We start from the raw sequence: 14306 nt of genomic DNA on the forward strand, positions 1-14306 counted from the left end.
ATAATATTATAAGTTAATAATATATATATATATATATATATATATATATATATATATATATATATATATGTATAAGAGTAAAGTCAGTCTTACCGCTAGTACGCCTCATTCACGAAGCCGGTCTATAAGGTGGGTATAAGGTTGTTGCCTATAAAATGGCAACTTAATGGGTGTCCACTCTCACCCACCGCTTGCTTGACCGGTGGAGGGTCGTTAGCCGAACGGGTTTGACAAGACTATAATTCTTCCTTCATTAAAAGTATTAATGATAATACTAAGTAACTAAACTCTTAATAATACCCAATCTTAGTTACTTATGAAAAAGTGAATAAGGTGCTAATCCATGAAATTACACTTTACACTTTGTCAAAGTCGTTAGTGGAGCGTGTGTGGTTAACCGGCACACTAACTTGGACTTAACAAGGTAGGTAAAGGGTGACTTAATATTTATCATAGTATCGATGGAGCGTGTGTGGTTAACCGGCACATCGATTGAGGGGTAATTTATTAAGGGTACCAAGTAATTTGCATGGTTACTTCACACCTTGTTTTGTGATCCTCGGCATCCCAGTCACAAAACCTAAAGGGCACACTCGAGATTGAAACATGCCTTTGAACAGTTCAATGAATCTCAAAGATCTAGGAGTTTCAAAACCAATTAAAACCTAATAATACATTTCGTTTATCTTGGTGGAAATTGGTGAATCGTCATTCACCTACCTTCAAATATTTTATAGCTTGGATTACGGTATACCTCTTCTAAGTTATAAAATAGTTTGTTGGGTCCTAGCCTTAATATCTCATATTGGGTGTCATATTAAGGACTTAAAATCAACTATCTTGAATATCTCCCAAAAGATGTCTGGTTTAGACACCTATGATCTTCCTAAATCTCTTGAAACAAGGTTTCCTAATGAAGATGATGTCCCATGGATATCATACTTCTTTCTCCTCCTCCAATTATTCTCCCCAACCCACAAGTTCTTGAAAAGTTTAAGGTCACTCAAGCCCTATTGGCAAGGCAAGGTCTAGGTGTGATCACATCTTGGAGATGTAGTCACATATTGACAAGCCGGGAGAGTTGGGTGTCAAAGTCTTGAGAAAGTTGGTGGTTCAACTACTTTCTAAGTCACATAGTGAGTTCTTTTAGAACACCTATGAAAAAGACTATGACAAGACCCTTAATGATCTTATCTATTTGTTAAGATCAACTTCCTAAAACTTTATGGACATTGACAATGATGACATTGGATATCCAGTAAAGCTCTCTCTTCCCAATGGAAAGGGATCGGCCATAGTCAACTCGGTTGACCAAATGGTAAAGAGAAAAGCTAAGTCTGTGATAGTCTCGTGTACCATTATCAAAGGGTCCATATGTTTATATTGCCAAAGGAAGGGGCATTGGATGCGAAGCTGCCAAATTTACCTAAGGATGTTAAAGTCAATAAGTTTGACTCTACTTCAGGTAAAGTCCACTATCTAACTCTGCTAAGTTTTTATTCTGAGATTCTTGATACATGATGTGACTGGGTCACATGGTGATGTTTTAAGAATCAAAGGAAAAGTGAAGAAACTTAAAGAAAGAATATGCTAAATCTGATCGCATAGATGGATTTCTATCGCATAGCTTGAAAATCGGATTCTTGAGCTACTTCTTAGGAGTTATGAGATATTGCTTAGGAATCGATAACAACAAGTTTTCATATGGATTGTAAGGATAAGTTTTTCCGCAAAGTTTTAAAATAAAAAGAAAATTTTTGATTTTATTTATTTTAAAATATCCTTACAATGGCATTTGAGGAAAAATTGTTGGTTATATGATTCCATTAAGAGCAAGAGTGGAAATATGAAATTGATTCTTTCATTTGTGGTAATGTCTAGATTTACCAAATAAGGAAAGATTCTCATCACCCATGTTTCAATTGGATCGGAACTTGGAATCATGCAAGTTGTATAGCATGATGAATGAGAACTTTCAAGTATTGGAAAATTAAGACTAATTACTTGTTCACATGGATGTGTGAGTCAATTGAAGGACTAAGGGACCGAGCACACATTCTTGTGCACTGGTCAAGTCCACCACAAAAGATTGGTAAAACTATTCGTCATAGTTTACTAAAGCTCAGTAAATATGATTATACTTACAAGCTTAAGTGTAACTCTGAGACATTGGAAAAAGGTTCCAATGTATGACAGAGCGAATAAGAAGAATCAAATTAGGCAGAAGGATAAAATTTTCTCAAATCTGAAAAGATGGGAGAGTACTTTAGTATCAGTTTTGTGATCATCTTAATGATTAAGAAACCATAGCACAATTAGTTCTCTAAGAAAATCTTAGTGCATTCTTATGACTAAGAAGAGGAACTTGAATTGTTGAAGTGGTTAAATCAAGAAGATGAGTCATACTTCGTTCCAATACAAGTCTTAGAGTCATACTCCAAGATTGTAACTTGAGTGACATGTCTTAAAGAAGGTTTAAAACACTTGTCAAATGTAAGAGTAAAAGTTTTCTACTCTTGTACATTTGAAATTGGTAAGTTGTGATGTTTTGGATAAAACAAAGATCAACTTAGGCCAAATGTGTGAAGTGTTTGTCTTGATTAGAATCCACACTATCTCTTGGATATTTGACAAGGGAGTCTTATAGGTCAAGAGGACAGTGGGAGCCTTAAAGGTCTTGAAAGTCTCAAGAACTAATCAAGAATAGAACCTGAAGTTCTTCACTAGCACACGACTTGAGGTTTATAACCTATCGTGTTGACATATTCTGTGCCCATTCCAGTTAAAGTTGGCTTTTCATATGAGTTCTTAGAGTTCTCAATTTGTTGCACAACAACTTGGAAGCAATGGCAGGCCCTTGAGCTGCCAGGGGGCAAGAAATTAAGATTGAGTTCAATCCATATGAGTTTGGGTTTGTCATTATCCTTGTCTTGTGACTATGATTTTGACCATTCACATGGATAGGAACTCATACACCATATAAATCTAAGTGTCATAAGGTTTCTCTCCGATTCATGAAAATGATGGTGAGGAAACACTTTCACTAAGTAGATTTTAGCTAGATAGCAATTGTGATATTTGCATTCTCAAAGTTGTTAGTGGAGCGTGTGTGGTTTATCGGCACACTAACCTGGACTTGTGAGAAGTGGCAAAAAGGTCTAACCATTATGATTACGGCATCCCTCTTCATAATTGTTTAGACACACAAGTGCGCTATCTAAGGGAAGGTGTATGACTTTGATAAGGTTTTATCAAAACAATCTAGTATCAGAAATCTGAACTTTGGTGAGAAAGTCAATGAAGTACATGTCAAAGCTAGTGGGAGCATAAGTGTTATGCTAATAATCATCATGTTAGTGGGAGCATGATAATTATGATAAGTATTGCAAGTTAGCAATGTTAATTATAGAAAACAAAAAATTTCAATTGGGAAAAGTTGTTTTGCTATAATTAAGGGAGAGGAAATTATACTTCATATCAAATCTATAAGGTTTAGATCTGAGGTTTTAATCATTTAGTCAAGGATATATATATATATGAATTTCATGTTGGAATGGCTCAACATAAGGAAATTCTGTATATGAGTCCATTATTTGCGTTCTAAAATTCGATTATGATTACGGCATCCCTTTTCATAATCTGAATTATGAGAACTTGGCAAATAGAAATGGAAATGTTATAGCAAAAGACTGGTTTAGTCTTTATGTGAGACATCATGAATCGTGTCCCATATGCTTCGGATATAGGATCGGTTACATGTGCTATAATCATTTGTTCTAAAATTTTCCAAATGCCTGGGGCATTAAGAAGGGAAAAGGCTTAGAACTGGATATGACTAAAAGGATTAAACAATTGTCGAGAACAATCTAAGGTTTACCAAAGATTGGTTGCTCAAGGACAGTTGGAAGTATAGTGATAATTCTGGAAGGACCATATTGACATAATCTGTAAGGAGGCAACTCTTGTTCAGAAGTAATAGTCAAAATGGAATCTGGAAATGTTTCAAAGTTAGAATTTTCAATCTTTGTAAGATTAAGGAAACTTAATGCAAGAAGGATGTTTCCAAGGAACTGATCTCCTTTGGAATGGTCTGTAATGGTTGTTGTCAAGTCCTTCTGACTTTGTGCATAATCATTACAAGAGGATCAATGCATATGAGTTTAGAATCTAACATATTTCAGTAAATGGCATGAATTTGGAATTCTTGCTTTTGCAGTATAGATTTGGGAGTGTGAAAAGAGAATCATTGAAGTTATGTTCAATTGATCTAGTTCACAAAGTAAGGATCATAGACAAACATAGTATGCATACTTGGTGTATGGCATGACTAGTGTTTAGAAAACATAGTGTACATGCTTGGAGCATGAGACAACTATTGTTTTAAATTCAAGAATAAAGTTGATAGCTGAAACAGTATACAATGAATAATGTGTAATCATATGGTGATAAATAAAAGGTGTTTTATTTATATTCATAAGTTCTGAGACCATATTGGATTCGATTATTATTGTGTTTCACTTTGCATGTTTTGACTTCCCGGATAAACTGGGTTATTCTTCCGGAATGACTAAGTTATTCAAACCATCCACAGTCGGTCATATTTTGGAAGTAGATATGAATTAAGACTGTCATGATGGGTTGTAGAGGTCTAAGGTGTTGGACAAGGCTACAACAATCATGAGTGCTCATAAGTTCTGAGTATTGGATTCAACCCGCGCTCATTGGAATCACTTCATGGATTTTATCACGAGTGATCATGAGACGATAATATCTTATATTCTTCAAACCTAGAGATATGAGTTGTTACTATGAGTTGGTAGTACATTGATTGCACGAAACCGCATTCGGTAACTCGGTGCTATAAAACGTGCCTTTGTGTATGATTCAACAAGTAGTAGAATAAGCCATATGAGTCGAAGTTTATCTGTTCCTTTTACCTTCGGAATAAAAGCGATATCTGTGGGCCCCTCGATGATTTGATGATGACAAATGGAAGTGCTCGGCCGGGCCAGGACTGATTTGATTTGTTCAATTAGTCAGTCGTCATAAATCGGAAATCGGGAAACAACAAATGGACAGAGAGAATGATTATAATCCATGTCTCAGTCCATATGATATCTAGAATGGAGGAATATATGATCCCTTATCTAATGGACAAGTCACTGACAAAGGTCAGAGTTCATCTACAAGGTCAGAGTTCGACAGAAGCTTTTGAGAGCTACGATTGCCAGTTGGTTCCTGAAGTCATACGCAATAATAGTTATAGACTTATCCAAGTGGGAGACTGTTGGATTAATGTCTAAGTCCATAACTATAATTGGTAAGACTTGACCCGACCCGACATGGTCCATTTGGGTTGCATACCATCATGCACTTGGATAGACTATAATGAGAGAAATAAGACACTTATGGTTATTAATATATTATAAGTTCTAGTATATTAATAATAAGAATAATAAGATTATTTAATTAGTATTGATCAAGAATTAATCTAGGATTAATTAAGTGATCAAAAGAAGACTAATTAAATATATGGGTTGATTGTGTAAATCATCCATACTTGTATAGTGGGCTAATGCTCCATGGATAATCAAGTTGGGCTAAAACCCATAGGATGCTCCATGGTGTATTTGTACCCATGGATCATGGAAATGAAAGGCCATGTCAATTAGGGTTTACATGGTGTAACCCTAACTATATAAGCATCTTATTCTTGACCAAAATCGGCCACTAGTGTGTGTGAAGAAAGGGCTAGCCGATTTTGGTGAGTGTAGAATTCTCTCAAGTCATTCTAAGTGTTTTTGATGATTGTGATTCCATTTGAGGTGTCACACTTGGGGCACTAGGCACTCAAGCTTCATGAAGACATTCTACACCAAAGAGGTATGTATTCTATCTTGCTATAGTCATTGTTTTGTATGCTAGATTAGGATAATACCTTGGAAGTTCTTATTTGCATGTATAATAGAGAAAACATAGATCCAAGGTATTTAGGGTTGCATGTACACTTAGGAGTGTTAGAATGCTCAAAACCCAACAGCTCCTGCGTCTTGGAATATACCAAGATATCATCTATGAATACTATCACTGACCGATCCAGCATCGGCCTGCACACGCGGTTCATGAGATCCATGAACGCGGCTGGGGCTTGGTGAGCCCAAATGGCATCACCACAAACTCATAATGACCATACCTGGTCCTGAAAGCAGTCTTCTATACATCCTCATCCCTAACCCGCATCTGATGATACCCGGAGCGTAGATCGATCTTGGAGAACCAAGACGCTCCCTGAAGCTGGTCAAACAAATCATATATCCTCGGAAGTGGGTAACGGTTCTTCACCGTCACCTTATTCAACTCCCGATAATCTATACACATACGATGCGACCCATCCTTCTTCCTCACAAACAGGATAGGCGCTCCCCAAGGCGAACTGCTCGGCCGGATGAAACCCTTGCCTAGCAGCTCCTGCAGCTGCGTAGACAACTCCTGCATCTCAGGGGGAGCTAGGCGATACGGTGCCTTGGCTATCGGAGCCGCACCAGGAATCAGGTCGATCCCAAACTCAACCTGCCTCTCAGGAGGTATCCCCGGTAAATCCTCGGGAAATACATCCCGGAAGTCTCGCACTATCGGAACATCATCAACTGTCGTCTTGCCCTTCTCCCGGGCATCCAAGACATAAGCTACATAACCAGCGCAACCCTGCTGAAAGTAGCGCCTCGCCCTTGCGGCGGAACAAAAGGTCGGTCCGCGTTGTGGCCTCTCGCCCTGAATCACTAACTCTCCCCCACTGGGAGTGCGAACCCTCACTAGCTGAAGCTCACAATCAATCACCACCCCATTGGGGCTTAGCCAATCCATGCCCACAATAACCTCATTCCCTCGCAGGGGAATAGGAACCAGGTCCACTGAGAACTGCTCATCAAACAACTTAAGGGAACACCCTCTATGCACTCTGCCGACCCTCACGGTCCTGTCATCTGCTTTCTCAACCTCTAATGGACAATCCAGCTCCCCTGAAGCTCTGCTAAATCTCTTGCTAAGCGCAAGCGATACGAATGATCGGGTAGCCCCCGGATCGAATAATACCATAGCAGAAATGTCGTTCACAGAGAACGACCCTATATAAAACATACAATCATAAGCAATAATCAATCAATAAAATAAAGAGATGAAGGGAAGATACATACCCGTCACCACATCAGGAGTCGCTCGTGCCTCCTCTGCTGTCATCTGAAACGCTCTACTCTTCGCCACTGGCGCCTCAGCTCGGCCCTGCCGGCCATCTGTAATCCTCAAGGTAGCAGGGGCAGGTGCCACCACCTTCCCTACTGCAGCTAAACTCGGACACTGGGACTTTTTATGTCCCCTCTGATTACACTGAAAGCAAATCAGATCTGATGCTGCAACAGCAGTAGCAGGGGCCGTACAATCCCTGCTCAAATGCCCAGTCCGACCGCACTTGAAACAGCCGGAACTCCCTGCCCTGCACACCCCATCGTGCATCTTCCCACACCTGCCACAACGGCTGTGGCTCGGCTGAGACCTGGACCTGTGATCTGAAACCTTGGGCTTTTTGCCCGAACCTCCTGAACCCGAAACCGCCTGCGGTTTCCTCTTCTTCTCCATCTCGAGATCAATTTCCCTTTCTCGAGCCCTAGCAATCATGTCGTCCAATGTTTTATAGCTGGACCGGCTCACAAACTGGCGGATATCGCTCCACAACATCTCATGATAACGGGCCTTCTTCATCTCCTCATCGGCTGCATACTGAGGAACAAGAAGAGCCCTCTCTCTGAACTTGGCGGTGATCTCCGCCACGGTCTCCGTAGTCTGGGTGAGGTCCTGAAACTCTCTGCCTAACTGCTGCACCTCAATAACTGGTGCAAACTCAGCCCTGAACCTGGTAGAGAAATCAGCCCAGGTCATGGCATCCAATGCTGCATCATCTCCCATAGTATGTCCGACCTCCTCCCACCAATCCCGTGCCCTGTCCTTCAGAAGACAGGACGCTAATCTGACCTTGTCCCCCTCGGGACACCTGCTAGTGCGGAATGCGTTGGCCACATCCGCCAACCGTCTAGTACTCGCTATGGGGTCCCGCGCCCCATGATAGTCTGGAGCTCCACATGCCCTGAACTCCCTGAAAGTAAGTGTGCGCGACCCTATCATGGCCGCCACCTCGGCACGGAAGGTGCCCAATCTCTCATCCATCAGCTCTAGGATCCCCTCCTTGATCGAACCGAAGATCACAGGAGTCTGCTCTAAAATGATACGAGTAATCTCTGAAGAAAGAAACTCTCTGGTCTGCTCATCCATGTGCTCGTTTCCTGAGTCTGATCCTGATCCCTCCCCGGCACCTCCACTGCCGGCTGTTGTCCTCGGACGCAAAACCACCATACTGAAACACATCATAGCAATATCAGAAAACTGAAATATCTCAATGGATCATTGATACTACTACTAGCTTCCTGGTCTTGTCTCGGCCTTCCTTGATTCGAGTACGGATCCTCTGCTTTCAGTAGTACGGGCCCATACTACCTTCCACATCTATCCGTACTTTCCTCAAGAACCGCCTTGACTCCACCAAGTCACTTCTACTACTACTGATCTCTGCTACTCTCATCCTAGGCTTGCCCTAGGGAAATCGCTGACTCCACTCATACCAGTCCTCAGCTGCCGAAGGCCTCCTTGTAATGCTGATTAGCCACCACCTGAATACCATCACATACAATGAGGCTCAAATAATCCTTCGAGTAAAAGACTCGTCCCTACAACGGTTGGACTCAAACAAGAGCTGTGCAATAGGGCCAAATCCAGCACTCTGAGATTATTCAACCCTAATCACATGTGATGTGGCGTATTCACCTAATGGCTAACTCCCACCACTCAGAGTCCCACAAAGCACAAAGCAAGCAGCATTCGGATAAGGGAAACATACTCAGGCAAAACTATTCTCATAACGAGAAGCTACTCTAGCATACAATGCTAAGCTCGCGCTACCATGCATAACCTAAACAGGCTATCCTACTACTGTTTACTCAATACTAGCATGCAATTCTCATAAAGCTGTAACACATAAAGCAGGCACATAAGGCATCCTCCTAGATCCTTAGTCCTATACTAGCATGTTGTTCTACTGAAGCTGGAACAATTAATCATAATAAAACTTGTATTGGTAATTTGGGAGTACTTACTTGAGCTCGGCTGATCGCATGCACCACACCCTTATCTTGTTTAAAAATTCTTTTCTTTCTAAGTGCTTTTCAAAATCTCATTCGAAAACATTTTTTTTTCTTTTTGAAAATCTTTTTATCTTTCCCTTAGTTTGAGTTCAGATGCACCCGGAGGTGTATCCGAATCCCTCAAACCAGGGCTCTGATACCAACTTGAAACGACCCAAAAATACGGCCTGAAAATTTCATTTTTAATATAACCATAATCATAAAACGGAGTATATCATAATAAAACCATGCGTTGCAAATCTCAAAACCATACTAAAATACAAATGAGAAAACGGTGTCATGACTGTATCAAAACATATATAAGATAACTGATCAACTCCCAGGATAAAAACTGTGGCTGTGGTGTGTGCGATGCCATCATCCCGAGCCCTTCCCTCTGCTTGCGGAAGTACCTGAAACCAAAACTGAAATTGTAAGCACGAAGCTTAGTGAGCTCCCCCAAACTACCACATACCACACAAACATATAAAGCACATATTGGGCCTTGCCCACTACGTCGGACCGAAGTCCGGCTAACCGGGGCCTTGCCCCCTACATCGGACCGAAGTCCGAAGCTGACTGGGATCTTCGTCCCCTACATCGAACCGAGTCCGAAGCTGACTAGGACATCGGACCGAAGTCCGAAGCTGACTGGGACCTACGTCCCCTACGTCGGACCGGAGTCCGAAGCTGACTGGACCTCTGTCCCCTACATCGGACCGAAGTCCGAAGCTGACTGAACATAGCATAAACATATCAATTGGCATAAACACATATCCTGTCTGAACCACGAAGGCATCAAACATACTAACTACTACATCGGATCGAGGTCCGAAGCTGACTGCTAGCTAAATGGGTCGGCATTGTGGCCTTAGACCCGTTACTACTGGAAGGAAACTCACCTCGTGAACTGGCTGCTGTGTGAATGGCTCTGGAAGCTAACTGTTGCTGCTCCGGTATCTCCCCGGCTACAAGGCCATAAACACACTCAATCAAATACTAAACACTGCACTGGGGTAAATGACTCTTTTACCCTTGGTCAAAGTCAACTTTCCCGGTCAAAGTCAACCCACAGTTGACCTGACTCGCCGAGTTGGGCCACCAACTCGCCGAGTCTCTAATCTCATTTCACAACCCCACTCGTGGCTACTCGTCGAGTATGGCATCGACTCGACGAGTACTCTCTCTATCCAAGAACTCAGACAATCTTCATCCGACTCGCCGAGTCATATGAACAACTCGACGAGTTGTTCTTGAGCTTAAGAAGATTGCCTTGGACTCGCCGAGTTGTATGAACAACTCGCCGAGTCCCTCCATTACTGAGTCTGCTCTCCGACTCACTGAGTCCACTCTACTACTCACAGGCTTCCACTCGTCATCACTCAAAAGGGGAAAAACGGGGACTCGCAACTCGACTCGCCGAGTCGTTCTTCTGACTCGCCGAGTCGCTTGCATGCAGCAACTCAAAACTCGATTCTGCTTGAATCCAGTGTATAAAACTAATAGATCTGGACTCCCTTAACTCGATTAGCACGTAAAGATTCTATCTTTACGTGCCCATATGCATCCATGAAGCTAAAATGGCTCAAAACGCATAATAAAGGCTAGATCTAGGGTTTTCATGCAAGATAACTTCAAAAAGGCAATAGATCTGGGCTCTACAACTCCTAAATGAACAGATCTAAGGATATCTCGACATAATAGGGCATCCATACAATCATAAGGCTTGAGAGAAGCATCAAACTAGATCTAGAAGAGTTCTAATGGAGGTTAAAAGCATAAAACAGGAGGGAATCCGAAGAATACCTCAAAGAACTCTGATTTGCCCTTGGATCTTTGCTCTACACCTCTTCTCCTTGCTCCTTTCTTCTTCTCCTACTTCAAGCCTTCAAAATTTAACACAAGAACACTTAGATCACTCAAGGATGGATTAGGGTTTTCTCACAGCTTTCTGAGGGTGAAGGAGGCGAGATTGGGGGCTATAAGGTGGATTAAATAGTGAGCAACCCGGGGATTTAGGGTTTCTCCCAGGCAGGCAGACTCGCCGAGTCCCGAATATGGACTCGCCGAGTCGCCAACTAACACGTGCTCGAAATCCCGTCCCTACTCGGCGAGTCAGGCTATGAACTCGCCGAGTCCCTCTTGCAAACTTCTAATTAAATACTATGGAATCATCATACCGGGGACGGATCGTTACACAAAGGGTAATTTTTTATTGAAAATCTTAAATAAAAATTCATGTATGTTATTTATATAATAATTATTTGTTTTTGCAGGTTAGAAGACTATCTGCTTGTGAGAAAATGAGATCTGCTACTATAATTTGCAATGATAAAACTGGAACACTTACATTAAATTTGGTATGTCTCTGTCTCTTTACTTTTTTTAGATTATTTTTATGTTTTTTTTTTTCTAATTTATAAAATCTTTGATCCACCAAATAACACGTCTGAATTGCCATCTAAACTTGTATCTTTTCTCATTGAAGGCATATGAAACATCCAAAAAATACGGTCCAAAATTTTCATTTTTAATTTATAAATAAAACCATAGTAAACCAAATCATCTCATAAAAACATAAGTGATAGTATTTCAAAATGACATATCAAAACATTGTATCAGAATCTCATGTACAAACATCATAGTAAATTATCCCAGGCTAATCAAATGGTGGGTGCACTGCAATCATCCCGAGCTCTTCCCCTAGCTACCGGAAGTACCTAAAACCAAAACTGAAAATTGTAAGCACGACGTATAGTGAGTCTCCCCAAACTACCACATACCATACACATAAACATACTACTAGGAGATACTGGCCCCACCTACACTCCGTTAACTTGGAGATACGATCCCCGCCCACATTCCACTGATTACGACATACAGGCCCCACTTACGCTCGGCTAACTATGAGATACGGGCCCCGCCCACACTCATCTACTAAACATACATACAAGTATCACACAGACAACAAGTATAATCAAGTCTATCAATCAGTCCTATATCAATACTCAAATAATGCTATGAGATACGGGCCCCGCCCATACTCGGCTAATGATGAGATACGGGCCCCGCCCACACTCAGCTACTAAGCATACATACAACATATACGTGTCGGCCTTGGTGCCTTCGACCCATTCTAACCAGGGGAAAACTCACATTGTAAAACTAACTGTGAAATCTCGTGTGAGGAATCTCTAACGGCTGCTCTAACGACTCGCCGACTATCATTATTATAATAACACGTAGTCAAAATCCAATAATCCTTCTCAGGGTAAAATGACCATTTTAGCCCTGGTCAAAGTCAACGTTCTGGGTTGACTGAACTCGCTGAGTTCTATAAATCAAAACCCTGAAATCGCGATTCAGCTCGTCGAGTCATCCCCCTAACTCGCTGAGTTCCCGAGCTACTCGTAGTTGTGATAAAGCGAGTCAACTCATTGAGTCCCTCCTAAGGCTCATTGAGTTCTACCTTGTACATAATCGGGGCAAATCGACTTAACTCGTCGAGTTCCTCTATGGACTCGACGAGTTCCTTAGTCTGTTTGGGCCATCTTAAAGGATTAAGCCCCTACTCTTCAGATCTGGGCTTCATGTTTTTCATATACACTGAAAATGTCCTTTTAAGCGTAAAGTTTCCAACTTTACCCATTAATACCTTTACTTAATGGGTTTAGCTTAAACCCTAACTCTTTTGGACCTAGATCTTGATCAAAAGCCATAATACTACAAACTAAAGCATAAAAACTGGGATCTGGACCTTATATACTATATGGACACGTAAAGTCCTTGACTTTCCTTCCGTGCATGGCCTTTTGGGGCTTAAAAGATCAAAATGACACCTTAAAGCTTGTATGGGGCCTCAATGGCCATAAAGTTTGCACCTTTATGTCATGAAGGCCCTCCATGGTTCTAGATCTAATGATATACTCACTTGGGATGTCCATTACCCAAGGGTCATGCTTCTTGCACCAAATACTCAATAAAAGTGAAAATGAAGAGATATAAGCATACTATAGACAAGATAGGAGCTTTATACCTCTAATGAACCAGAAATGGAACTAGACTTTTGGATCTAGTCTTCGCCAACACTTTCTTGCTCCTTCTTTAGGTTTCCTCTTCTTCAATACCACAAGAATGCACTAAAAATGGCTCAAAGCTCTTAAAAGTGTATTACCATTTTTCATGGCTAGGGTTTGGGACGGTAGAGGCCCCAAATTAGGCCAACCTTTGGAGTTTAAGGTGTTTAAATAGGGTGCTAAACCCTGAAAATTAGGGTTTCATTCTGGCAGCCCTACTCATCGAGTTGAGGCTCTCAAATCATCGAGTAGATTTTAAATCCCGCATCCAAATTTCATTTCTACTCGATGAGTTTGGGGCCTCCAACTCGTCGAGTTCCTGTATAAAAATGAATAAATTGATTTAAAATACATACCAGGAACCCGAACGTTACATCATAGTTCAAAATACAACTGGTCGTGTATTTTTACCAAAGGTAAATTTGTTAAGAATTTATTTATCTTAAAAATATTTTTTATAACTGTTTGTAACTTTTGATATAGGGTGGTGAAAATGTGGAGGTACCATTTACTCATATATTATTTTATTTTACAAATTTGGATTTTTTCCTCATGATATATTATTATTATATGTAGCTTGGAATGAATTTTGATGACGCTAGGTCAGCATCTTTGGTAGTTCATGCATCGCCGTTCAACTCCGAGAAAAAGGAGGTGGGTTGTTGTTAAACCGATAAAATCATATTTTTATTTGTATCTTATTATAATTATTTTGATTTAATTGTTTTTAATATTTGGTATTATACTTGTTCTAACATTTTATTTATTCAAGAAATTTGTATTTGAAAGTAAAATGGTCTAATGTGGGTGCCATTCCATAATTCTTTTCTTTTGTTATCTATTTCTGTATAAAAAATACTATGTTGGCTGTTATAACATCTTATTTTTGTGTTTCTTAATCTATTTATGTTGGTTGTTATAATTTATTTCATGTTTACTTTTTCTATAATAAGAGGCTTATGGAATAATATTTGGATTCACATCTAGGACAAAAACGTCCTAA

This window comes from Lactuca serriola, chromosome 2, assembly GCF_051521515.1.
Source record: "Lactuca serriola cultivar US96UC23 chromosome 2, Lser_US96UC23_V15, whole genome shotgun sequence".
In the NCBI taxonomy this organism is placed as follows: Eukaryota; Viridiplantae; Streptophyta; class Magnoliopsida; order Asterales; family Asteraceae; genus Lactuca; species Lactuca serriola.